Source organism: Pseudonaja textilis, chromosome 2 (genome assembly GCF_049901715.1).
Source record: "Pseudonaja textilis isolate UNSWEBS1 chromosome 2, rPseTex1.2, whole genome shotgun sequence".
Taxonomy (NCBI): Eukaryota; Metazoa; Chordata; class Lepidosauria; order Squamata; family Elapidae; genus Pseudonaja; species Pseudonaja textilis.
The window spans coordinates 37,313,720-37,327,137 of record NC_141991.1 but is presented as its reverse complement, the minus strand read 5'-3'; the positions used below and the strand labels follow the sequence as shown (position 1 = coordinate 37,327,137).

Sequence of the window (13,418 nt, the reverse complement as noted above, 5' to 3'; positions counted from 1 at the left end):
GACTTGGTGCTACTTACTGCTACTGCAGTAATCTGGAAAGCTAGTGAAGAGAGGAATAGGTGGGTTGATAGGTATACTGTATTAATTGTTCATATGCCACTAAGGAAGCTGTTAGGAATGGGGAACACACTGCCAATGAGGCTGCCATGTGTCACCTGGTTGATTTTATCTATTCTACCCAAGTCTGTCAAGCCAAGATATGTTGAGGGTTTACTTTGTTCTAGTGCAATACTCTGTTTGCTATAAACAAATTTACATTAGGGTTTAGTTGTATACAGCACTGCAGATGTTCAGTGACTAATTAAAACAGGAAACTTTCATGCTTTCCTGGTGTCATGTTACCTTTTCTCACATTAATAGAACTAAAATAACCATAAATGCCTGTCTGCTCAGTTGCCAGTGTGTTTAAAAGCAAAATGCCAACTCTTGAATGTCTGATCATAATGCCAAGGTATTTAAAATGCTGTTTTAAGCACAATGTGTATACATATAGATAGGGAGAAGTATAATCTATTGCTATGGTTACTTATTTTTGACTGCAAGAGGAAATAAACATGATGAGTATAAAGAGCTTTTAAGTTCAAAATATTTCTGTTTCTAGTGCATTGTCTTTAAACAAAATAAATGGAATCCATGAGATAATAAGGAAGATTCTATTCTTTTCTTCTTTCTCCCTCTTTTCTTTTTTCTTTTCTTTTCTTTTCTGTTCTGTTCTGTTCTTTTCTTTCTTTTTCTTTTTCTTTTTCTTTTTCTTTTCTTTTCTTTTCTTTTCTTTTCTTTCCCCTTTAAGTCAACAAGGACAATCTTTTCATTTATCTACAGGTATATTCAAGCTCCTAGGATTAAAGAAAACTCTGCTTTACTCCTAATAGAGATTTAAGGTGTCAACAAGTCCCAGTCCTGCCTCACTTCCCTCACAAAGAGTGACTCAAGGACAATACCAAAGATTCTTGTGCAGTTGTCTTCTGTTTGCTCTTTTGGTATCATATGGTATCATTCCGCCTACATTTCCTGCATCGGATGAGGAGAGCACATCTTTCTCCTTCTGTCCTGGCCACTTTTTACAGATGCAGAATTGGCAGCATTTTAACAAACTGCATCACTGCATCACTGTTTGGTGGCTACTACTTTGCTCAACAGAAGCCACTATCACAGAACAAGAAAGCATTGGAAAATGGGAAGATGATATAAAAGATCAGGGTTGGGATTCAACCAGTGTAACAATTGGTTTGATGAGAGTGTGCGCAGCATTTGAAAACTGAGCGTTTCAGCTCTAAAACTTACTTTCTACTGCAGCCCCGGAGAGTAAAACAGCTGAGGCGCAGCAATTTGCTGTACCGCATGAATCAGCTGAGCTGCAAAACATGGAAATAAAGGACAGACTAGGGTGGGCAGGTAGATGGGGCCATATAATCACAGCAACTACCAGTTCACCCAAACCGGTCCGAACTGGTAGAATCCTACCCCCGGTAGATTAATTCTGCATAGAGTAACTGCAATAAAATTATTGTACACATAATGATGGAAGAACAATGAAATTCCCTCAGTCAAGGATTGGATAATGAAAATGTCAGAATTCACAGAAATAACAAAACTGAGAGAAAACTGAGAGAAAAATGACAAACTTTTTTTTTGAAAGACTGGAAATCTTGCAGCAGGGCTATCAAACTTGTGGCCTTTGGGCTGGATGCGTCATTCACTGGCCATACCCATGCCTGGTTTAGCAAAGGGGGAAAAAGTTGTGATATGTCATGTGACGCCATTATGATAATGCAAGTTTGACACTCTTGCCTTACAGGCTTTTATGCTGAAAAATATGTGGCTCAATAGAAGTAACTGCAAGAGCGATCTTAGAGTCCTAGTGGACAATCATTTAAATATGAGGAAGCAGTGTGCTGCAGCTGCCAAAAAAGCCAACACATTCCTAGGCTGCATTAACAAAGGAATAGAATCAAGATCATGTGAAGTGTTAGTATCACTTTATAATGCCCTGGTAAGATCACACTTGGAATATTGCATTCAGTTTTCGTCACGATATAAAAAAGATGTTGAGACTCTAGAAAGAGAAGAGCAACAAAGATGTTAGGAAGCTAAACCATATGAAGAACAGTTGCACAAATAGTGTATGTCTAGTTTAATGAAAAGAAGGGCTAGGGGTGACATGATAGCAGTGTTCCAATATCTGTGGGGCTGCCACAAAGGAGAGGGGGGTCAAGGTATTCTCCAAAGTATCTGAAGGCAGAACAAGAAGAAATTAATGGAAATTAATTAAGGAGTGAATCAACCTAGAATTAAGAAGAAATCTCCTGACAACTAGAATAATTAATCAGTGGAATGTCTTGCCTCCAGGGATTGTGGGTTCTCCGACACTGGAAATTTTAAAGAAGAGATTGGGCAACTATTTGTCTGAAATGACATAGGGTTGCCTGCTTAAGCAAAGAGTTAACAGATAACAGATAATCAGAGTTGGAAGAGACTTGTAGGTCATCTAGTCCAGCCCCCCACCCAAGCTGGACCATTTCTGACAAATGGCAGTCCAATCTCTTCTTGAAAGTCTCAAGTGATGGTGCTCCCATAACTTCTGAGGGCAAGCTGTTCCATTGTTTGATTGTTCTTACTGTCAGAAAGTTTCTCCTTAGTTCCAGGTTAAATCTCTCCTTGTTCAGTTTCCATCCACTATTCCTTGTCTGGCCTATAGGTGCTTTAGAAAATAGCTTTACCCCTTCCTCTCTGTAGCAGCCCCTCAAATATTGGAAGACTGCTATCATGTCTCCCCTGGTCCTTCTCTTCACTAGACTAGGCATGCCCAGTTCCTGTAACCGTTCTTCATATGTTTTAGTCTCCAGTCCTATAATCATCCTGGTTGCTCTTTTCTGTACTTTTTCTTGAGTCTCAACATCTTTTTTGTAATGTGGTGAACAAAACTGGATGCAGTACTCTGGGTGTGGTCTTACTAAGGCTTTATAGAGTGGTATTAGTACTTCCCTTGATCTTGATTGTATCCCTCTGTTAATACAACTTAGGATTGCATTAGCTTTTTTGGCTGCTGCTGCACACTGCTGGCTCATATTTAACTGGTTGTCCACTAAGACTCCAAGATCCCTCTCACAGTAACTGCTATTGAATCTGGTTTCACCCAGTCTATATATGTACTTTTGGTTTTTCTTGCCTAAGTGTAGGACTTTACTTTTCTCTACAATGAATTTCATTTTGTTAGTTATGGCCCAGTGTTGTAGTCTGTCAAGATCCATCGGGATCTTGAGCCTATCTTCTTGGGTGTTAGCTATTCCTGCCAGCTTAGTATCATCTGCAAATTTTGTAAGTTCCCCTTCTATTCCCTCATCTAAGTCGTTAATGAAGATATTGAAGAGTACTGGGCCTAAGGTGGAACCTTGTGGCACCCCACTGCTTACTTCCCTCCATGGAAGTTGGACTAGAAGATCTCCAAGGTCCTTTCCAACTCTGTTAAACTGTTATTTTGTTAAGAAAAAACTAACATAATGATCTATGGATTTGAAGATTAAGAAAGATGTGGATTAAATGAGGGGCTCAGGATCTTTTATATTCATTTTAAATGCATTTCTTGAAAAGAAAGTTCCAAATGTTTTATATACATAAGTATGTCTTAACTTTAGTTTCTTTCTTTCTCTTTCATTTCTTGCAATTTTTGTTTGTTTCCTTCTTTTATCTGTTTTTTTTACCCCCAATTTATTATTCTATGAAAAAAAATCTTAATAAATATAAATATTTGTTTTTAGAAAGAGAAAGGGCAACAGGGCTTTCAGAGACAGCACTAACATTATCAAAAATTGCTGCCTGTTCCAAATGAAATATTTGCCCTACCTCAGAATAAGATTATTACTTATCAGGATATGTAGTAGATGCATTAATTTACCCCCATTGGCTTTGTCAATGGAAAATACTCTGGATGTCCTAGCCATATGGTCATCATTCCAAACCAATTATATCTTCTTCTCCATTTTGATTTTACACAATTAATATTATGCTGGAAGAAGAATATTATAGAATAATATTATAGGCTATTTATTAATCATTATTAAAGCATAGTCATGAAGCTTTCTGGAGTTGAGATAGAGACAACTGTTAACAAGGATGGCATATTAGTTAAAGGAGTATAAAAAGCTAAATGTGATATGAGGGTACAAAGTTTAATATTCTGTACAAATAATCTTACTCACCTTCTGAGCTTTTTCCATTAGTTGCAATAATTCATGCCAAGAGAGAGAAGACCTGCTCCTGATAAAGAATTTGCCAGTTATTTTCTAGCTCTCAGAAGAAATGGCATCACTGAGTGAAGTTTCAAAAAGTCTACCTGGAGATTGAAAGCATGTACACTGCTAAAAAAAATAAAGGGAACACTTAAACAACACAATGTAACTCCAAGTCAATCACCCTTCTGTGAAATCAAACTGTCCACTTAGGTAGCAACACTGATTGACAATCAATTTTATATGCTGTTTTGCAAATGGAATAGACAACCGGTGGAAAGCATAGGCAGTTGGCAAGACATCCCCAATAAAGGAGTGGTTCTGTAGGTGGTGACCACAGACCACTTCTCAGTTCCTATGCTTTCTGGCTGATGGTTTGGTCACTTTTGAGTGCTGGAGGTGCTTTCACTCTAGTGGTAGCATGAGACGGAGTCTACAACCCACACAAGTGGCTCAGATAGTGCGGCTCATCCGGGATGGCACATCAATGCGAGCTGTGGCAAGAAGGTTTGCTGTGTCTGTCAGTGTAGTGTCCAGAGCATGAAGGCACTACCAGGAGACAGGCCAGTACATCAGGAGATGTGGAGGAGGCCGTAGGAGGACAACAACGCAGCATCAGGACCGCTACCTCCACCTTTGTGCAAGGAGGGACAGGAGGAACACTGCCAGAGCCCTGCAAAATGATCTCAAGTGGGCCACAAATGTGCATGTGGCTGCTCAAACGGTCAGAAACAGACTCCATGAGGGTGGTATGAAGGCCCGATGTCCACAGGTGGGAGTTGTGCTTACAGCCCAACACCGTGCAGGACGTTTGGCATTTGCCAGAAAACACCAAGATTGGCAAATTCACCACTGACACCCTGTGCTCTTCACAGATGAAAGCAGGTTCACACTGAGCACATATGACAGACGTGACAGGGTCTGGAAACACCGTGGAGAATGTTCTGCTGCCTGCAACATCCTCCAGCATGACCGGTTTGGCAGTGGGTCAGTGGGTGGCATTTCTTTTGGGGGCTGCACAGCCCTCCATGTGCATTTCTTTAGGGGGCCGCACAGCCCTCCATGTGCTTGCCAGAGATAGCCTGACTGCCATTAGGTACTGAGATGAGATCCTCAGACCCCTTGTGAGACCATATGCTGGTGCGGTTGGCCCTGGGTTCCTCCTAATGCACGACAATGCTAGACCTCATGTGGCTGGCGTGTGTCAGCAGTTCCTGCAAAATGAAGGCATTGATGCTATGGACTGGCCCGCCCGTTCCCCAGACCTGAATCCAATTGAGCACATCTGGGACATCATGTCTCGCTCCATCCACCAATGCTATGTTGCACCACACTGTCCAGGAGTTGGGGGAAGCTTTAGTCCAGGTGTGGGAGGAGATCCCTCAGGAGACCATCCACCACCTCATCAGAGGCATGCCCAGGCATTGTAGGGAGGTCATACAGGCATGTGGAGGCCACACACATTACTGAGCCTCATTTTGACTTGTTTTAAGGACATTACATCAAAGTTGGATCAGCCTGTAATGTTTTTTTCCACTTTAATTTTGAATATAACTCCAAATCCAGACCTCCATGGGTTGCTAAATTTGATTTCCATTGATAATTTTTGTGTGATTTTGTTGTCAGCATATTCAACTATGTAATGAACAAAGTATTTAATAAGAATATTTCATTCATTCAGATCTAGGATGTCTTATTTTTGTGTTCCCTTTATTTTTTTGAGCAGTGTAGATTAAGAACAGCAGTTGCTCTTTCTCTTTGCTTTGGTAAATGCTCCCCCCCTTGAGAAATCAGTGAGCAACAGTTAAACCAGGGAACTTGAAGTTTTCCATTGCTTTGTGCCTAAGGAGGAGTCCAATTATACCATCACACAATATTGGCTTTCTGATATTATGTTTCCCCAAGGTATGATCTATGCACCAATGTACATAAAGTATCTCACTCTCTTTCAGTTCTGATCTCAACACTGCAGTTGTGACCTAGCCAGCCCTTTATCAGAGAGGCAAGCTTTCTTCTGAAATGGGAGTGTTGTTATCTAAATAAAATAATCTTAGAAAATCCACTTTATGCACATCAAAAAGCATGCCTGCCCTTTTGTGACCAAGAATGGCTGATACAAAGATGCTACCATAACAGCACAATTTGGTAAGCCCCAGTATATAATAATTGTGTATATAAATAATGGAGAAATTGCCCTCCTGTCATCTCTAAATAACATGGCCTAGAATTTCATCTATTACATTGCCAAAAATCATTAAGATTTGCTATCACAAAAGGCAGATCTAATATACAATAAAGTTATAGAAGTTACAGCCTTAATTAACCTTTTGTGAATGAAACTAACCAAGGTTTTAAATAGTGTCCAAGACTGTATAAGCCTTAAAAAAACAAAAAACAAAAATGATTAAATCCTCATTAATATCTTTCAGAAAGTGTAATTCTGTGGGTGACACAGACACTATTTTTACAGCTGTTCTTCAGAGAAAGAATAAGTTTCTCTTCATTAAAGACTAATGAGTGACATTACATTTAAGTGCTCACATTAGATATGCTTCTTTGAATTTAATGATGAAGCAATGAGGCCTTTAATTAAATAGTTAAAAGTCTCCACTGGGAGAAACAAAACAATTTTTTCTGAAGCTTTTTCCTATTTTCTAAAAATAATAATAAAAATGAACCAATTTGCTAGATAATTTATGTTTTTAACTTTGTAAAACTTAGGGATGCCTTGCTAATCTTGTCTTTAGAAAATTTGCCTTCAAGTTTTGAAATGGATCTAACCACAAGGGAATAGAGAAATCCTATAGAACTTATGTTGCATATCCATGAAAGCTGAATGAAAGGGTGGAAATATTAGTGTTTCTCCTAGGATTATGATGGTCAGGAAAGCAGAACCACAATCTGTTAATTTGTTATAGCTGGAGAATCTCCTCATTACGTATATCATTCAGTATTACGGATGGATTCTTCTGCTTGTCAAACCGCCAATGCTGTCTGTTCATGAATTCTGTGCACCAAAGCTTATATGACGTTCTTGATGGGAATATAGGAATTCTGAAAAAAAGTTATATTATGTAATAAAAAGTAATGGAGAAATTATGTTTCACCACAAGATTGGCAAAAAGCACTGGTTTCTTAATACAGTTGTGATTTTCAATAAAATTTGACAATGAGTTAAGCAAGCAGGCTTAGTGTCCTAAGCTACCATAAGTGTCCCAAGCCCTTATGCATTGAATTGTATTTTGAGCAGGAACTCTCAAATTTGCTCAGTATCAGATCATTTCAAGGGCCTGTTTTTTTTTTTTTTTGTATTGATATATAAATAAGATTCTTATTGTTGCAATAGAGATTTAAAATAAATAATGCTTCTTCATCTTCAATGTTGGCCCTATTGTTAGAGAGTATATAGGCTTTGTGTAGTTGATTATGGAGGATTACACTGATCATAACTCTATTAATGTTGTACATAAATAGAGTCATGGTTGATTCTGACTGAACTAGGGACATGCATGTTGGTGATCGATAGTAACTGAATAATCTATCTCAACATTCATAAACTAAATTTACTATCAGGTTTCTTAGAGGAAGATTTAATTATAAGTTTGTCATGGCTTTAATGGGCTGCTGGATTTGAACTTTGTCAGCATCTCTCAGAGACATGACATGGTAGAGCTAGATTAGACTGCTGATGGTAAATTAGAATGAAGCCACCTGAAAAACAGTTAATGGCCCTCAGTCTCTGCTCTGCCTATAGCAGTTCAAATATATTGCTGATGCTTATTGTCTTTTTCAGATTTCAAAGGGTTAGACTTTCTGCTTCATGGCCTTAATGCTGAAATTGTTTGTTGACCTAATCTGCCTTAAGAACTTCTGGTTTTCAGTTTATGTCTCACAGAATATTCAAAATCAGATTTAGAATACGTGCTTTTTCAAAAGGCAACTGGAAAAAACTTGGTTTTTCTTTGAAGACATTTTGCTTCTCATCCAAGAATCTTCTCCAGTTCAGTTGCCTTTTGAAAAAGCATCTTTGGAACAACCATGACCTGGATGACAGAAAATCTCAATATACATTCAGATTTTAAAAAACAACAACAAAGTTTGTGTTGACTATATATTTTCACATAATTTCCATTTCATTTTAATTGTAATTTGATCGTGTTGCCTTGAGAAGTTGTGGATGCTCTATCACTGGAGATTTTAAAGAAGAGATTGAACAACCATTTGTCTAGAATGATATGGGGTCTCCTGCTTGTGCAGGTGGTTGGATTAAAAGACATCTAAGTTCCTATCCAACTCCAATTCTGTTCTTCATATTTAGCTTTGTTGATTTCAGATGATACGTGTAGACATTCTATGACTATTTGGCTCTTGGTTATAGACCCTTGTGCTGTCTTAATGTTACTTACTTAGAGACAGGAGTAAGGCAGCTTTTGTAATGAAATGCTCATGTGCAAAGGCAGATGGCAATCTGACAGAATACTGATATGATTGTATACAAACATAAACATGTATTTAGTAACTCATCCCTAAAGGATAAGATAAATATTTTTTTTCTCTCTTTTAAGGATGTTATTTATGGATGCACCTTTTTCCATTCAGCCTTTCATAAATATGTTTGTACTTACTGGTTTGGAAATCATGCTAAAGTTTTATTTATAGCAAAAAGAATATTTTACTAATTTTATTTTATAAACTGCATTGAGAGGGTAAGTGGTATAAAATTTTTGTTTTCTCCTGCAGTCACATCTTTGAATATTCCCACCACTTGTCACATTCTGTATTAATGTTATTGATTTGCATCTCATGCCACTGATGACTGATTATAGATGAAACCAGAAAGATACTCAAGTATGGCCATGTTTACTCTTCTCCAAAATTATCTCAGAAAAGGCTCTCTGCATGGTATTTTAAAGGTTCACTTTTCTTATGATTTATTCTTTCCTGATGACAGTGATGAAATGTATGCTGAAGTTTTAAACTGACAGTTTGCTTAGTAGATTGAGCAATTTCTGTATAATAACATGGTAAAAAGAACATCTTGAATACAGTTATTTGGGAACATATGTAATCATAATCTTTTACTTCAACCAATACATGAATACAATTCAACCCTTTAGACAGAGTAAAAAAAGTTACATGGAAACTGTAAACATTCTTCTACAAATATTCCAATATTAACCCTTGTCTCTTTCTTATTTCCAACATAGTAAACTTTCTGAGCAGAAAGCATGGGTTAAGAAGGCTGGAGGGAAAAGGGAATTTGCTAAAAATAAATTAAAATAATAGTGTATTCTCAGGAAAAATCACAATCTTCAAGCTTGCATTTCAGTCTAGATGTTAGTTTATCATCAGATCTAAGGCTTGGGGAGGTAAGGAAAGCTGGAGTCACTATAACCCTTGTCTATTTATTATTTTATTTAGATCTTTAGATTAATAAAGTTGGAAGGGACCTTGTAGATCATTTAGTCCAACCCCCTGCCCAAGCAGGAGACCCTACACCATTTCTGGCAAATGGCAGTCCAGTCTCTTCTTGAACGCCTCCACTTCATTTACTGCACTTCATTTTTGTGCTGCCCTGATCTTAAGACAAAGCAGAAAAATCCTAATCCCAACAGGCCTAGTAATGAAAGCATAATTTTATTAATATTAATATTATACTAATTATTATTAATATTATTACTAATATTATTCACTTACAGCTGTAAATAATAGAACACCAAAAGCTTAGGAGAAGAGAATCTTCTTTATTTTTCTTTTGATAGTTACCAAGAATTCTATCACGAATTCAGAAAATTCTTGACACATCTTGAAAATACCAAAGTTGAAAGAGACTGTTGTGGAATAAATGTTACAACTTCAGAAAATATACCATCTTCTTGATGAAAACTAAGAAACAGCTAATTTAGATACGATCTTTCTTGTTTTAAGCGTGATTATTGTTTAATGTAATGATTTTTTTTTAAAAAAAACACCTACGTTGTCAGCCAGAACCAAAATATATTAGCAGAGAGACAGATAACTAACAGATTTGCACCTCCATCTGTTCTGCCATTGAAAGCTAATTGTTTTTTTAAATATCTGAGCAATTAAAAAAATCATTAACTTCAAGTCTGGCTAAAACACAATTTCATAACAAATAATGCAAATAAGTTACCATTAGTGTATCACTAAGAAAATGATAAATAACACATGTTCACTTAGCAACTACACTGCTATAAGTTCAAGGGTGAACATAATATGAAAATCTTGATCAATCATATCTAACTAATCCAGCATCCTATTTTCTACAGAGCCAATAATATATTTATATCAGAAGATCACAAATGAGATAAATGCAATTGTGACTTGGTGCTGGTAGTTCCCAGTGAATGATAATAAGGACTGTACTGGCTGCAAATGTGGAAGTAGTATATAACCATAATGACTAATAGTTTTCTCCATGAAGCTCTCCACTCTCCTTAAGACTAAGCTGTTTTGGTATGTTTTAGAAGCAAATTTTATAATTTAAGGCTGTGCTGGCTGAAATCTTTCATCCTGATCTGGATATATAACCATTTATCTTCTCTGAAGAAACCAACAAGTAACATGTACACATACAACCAATGGACCTAGAGCATCTCGTAGCAGAAATCAAACTTTCAGCAATGGAGAGGTGACTGTTTCTGACTCACAGTCTATAACTTTGCTATTACCAATCAAAATTGCCAGATTCTCATCAGTAGTTATCACCCCTGATAAGACTTAAAGTGCCCTAATTTTGGAACAATGTATGAGAAAGTTCTTTCATTCTTTTCTCTTTCTTTTGTCTATTTGGTTTTGCTTTATTTCATTCTCTTTTGTGAACTCCTTATACATATTTTAATTGACAGGTCAATATGCTGGTTTTATTGCTCCTATTCTATTTGAGTCTACTTTTATATGTTACTTCAGCGTTGTGGCTACTTTGCTGGCCACTGACTGTAAAGAAAATTTTAAAAGCTTAAAAAAATAAGAAGCAATTTCTAGCAGTATGCAACAGAACCATGGAAAAACTTTGAACACCAGCACACTCAGGGGTGGGATTCTACAGGTTCACACCTATTCACCAGAACCGGTTGTTAACATTCTAAGCAGTTTGGAGAACGGGTTGTTCGAAGAAATTATCGGCCTAATCTTGTAAAGATGGCAGGAAGTAAACATTCTGGTGTTGCTTACAGAAACTGCCTCTCTGTTAACCCTTATTACATTCTTGGCAGGACTAGACTTCCTGTCTCAGGAACTTATCTGGAGTTTTTTTCCCTTCCTTTGCTGGTACTTTGCTTGTGTAGAGTGACATTCAAAGTTACAATGGCACTGAAAAAAGTGACTTATGACCATTTTTCACACTTACGACTGATGCAGCATCACCACAGTCATGAGAGACAAGGCGAGGAGATGCATGCCTTGATGTGAGTGATATTGAGTTGGCCACATCCAGCCAATAACATGGCCACCAAACCACATCCACCCAGTCACATGACCACCAAGCCACGCCTTACACAACTGGTTGTTAAAAAATTTGAATCCCAACCCTGAGCACACTTGTATATATGTGCTTACCTTTTTAGCTTTCATTTTTTTTCTAAGGTGAACATTTCCAACTCTTGCAAACTTCCTTATAAAAAAGTGTACTTGAGTTGTCCTTTTTCAGCTTGATGATAACCTTTTGATGTTCCTGAAGCAGAACCGCATAGACTATTAGCTGTACAATTAAATTACTGACCTCTATAAAAATTTGCCACTATTTGCAATTAAGAAATTCAAAATTCTTGAAAGTAATATGAAGTATTCTTTGCTTCTTTAAATCCCTAATTAGAATTCATTTCCTACACCAAATACATTTTTTGTTCCTCAGATGTTGGATATTTTTCTTGTCTGATCATCTTTAATAGATTATCTTATTTGAAACTATTATACTACTTCAGATGACTGAATTTTCCAACATTCTGCCACCTACTTAATTGATGGCACAGAAGCAGGACTAGCCTGAATCATTAGAGCATAATCTATGGTTCTTTACCAGATGTAGACTTTTCAGCATCCTCATCGTTTGCCAGTTTTATCAAAGAAAAATTATATAGAACTGGGTGTCAAACTCGTGTCATCACAGGATCATCCTGTGATGTTTTGGGACTTTTTTCCTCTTTATTTATTTTTATTTATTTTATTTATTTTATTTATTTTGAATTGTCAATCACTTACAAGATAATAGGTATAATTATATACATAGTTATGAATACATGAAATGGGTACATATAAGAAAAATAAAAGAAACAATAGGACAGAGACAGTAGGCATGTTGATGCACTTATGCACGCCCCCTACAGACCTCTTAGGAAAGGGGTGTGGTCAATAGTAGACAGTCTAAGGTTAAAGTGTTTGGGGAAGAAACCACAGAGTCAGGTAGAATATTCCAGACATTGACCACTCTGTTGATGAAGTCATATTTCCTGCAATCAAGTTTGATGCAGTTAACCTTGAGTTTGTATTTATTGTGTGCTCTTGTGTGGTTATGGTTAAAGCTGAAGTATTCATTGACAGGTAAGTCATTGTTTATTTACATGTTTGATGCCATAATCAGTAATGGAGTCAAGGAGAGATGCGTTGAGCCATGTTTCACAGACAAATATGATGTCGAATTTAGCCATATTTTGTAAGAGGAGAAGTTCAGATATTTTATTCACAAGGCTTCTTGCATTGAGTAGCTTGCATTTAAGGCCAGCTGTAGTTGGAATTGTGTGGGAATAAACTTTGACTTGGGTATTGGGTAATGATTAGTCTAAGACCTTATACATACATGCTTGCTTAAAGGTCACTGAGATAGTGTAAGGAAATTAAGAACAAACACTAGAAACAATCAAGCAGCTCAGACAACTGTAAACAAGTCTGTACTATATCTAATTATTGTAATCCACAATGTGACTATACTTGCTATGCTAAAAATCTCAATAAAAGAGAGCACTGGAATTTTCTCTGGGCTCTCATCCTGAGAACACTCGCTTGTGTCTCATCTTTTCCATGAGAGACCACCACAAGTGGTGACCCCGACGTGATCCACTGCAGGTGGTACGTGTCCAGACCTCTGTGTTTCCTCGCCTGGAATAGGTAAAGTGCATACTTAAATATTGCTGGACAATAGGATTTTTCAGGGAACATGGGGGGAAAACTTTC

The 13,418-nt window shown here is 37.1% G+C and overlaps 1 long non-coding RNA gene across 1 annotated transcript in view; it reads left to right on the top strand.

Moving 5' to 3' along the window:
* LOC148126826 (uncharacterized) overlaps nt 1-13,418 on the top strand; it is a 346,379-nt gene that overhangs the window by 330,962 nt on the left and 1,999 nt on the right. The window contains exon 2 of the long non-coding RNA XR_015741609.1: nt 12,970-13,352. This is a non-coding gene — a long non-coding RNA (uncharacterized LOC148126826). The remainder of the gene's footprint in view (nt 1-12,969; nt 13,353-13,418) is intronic.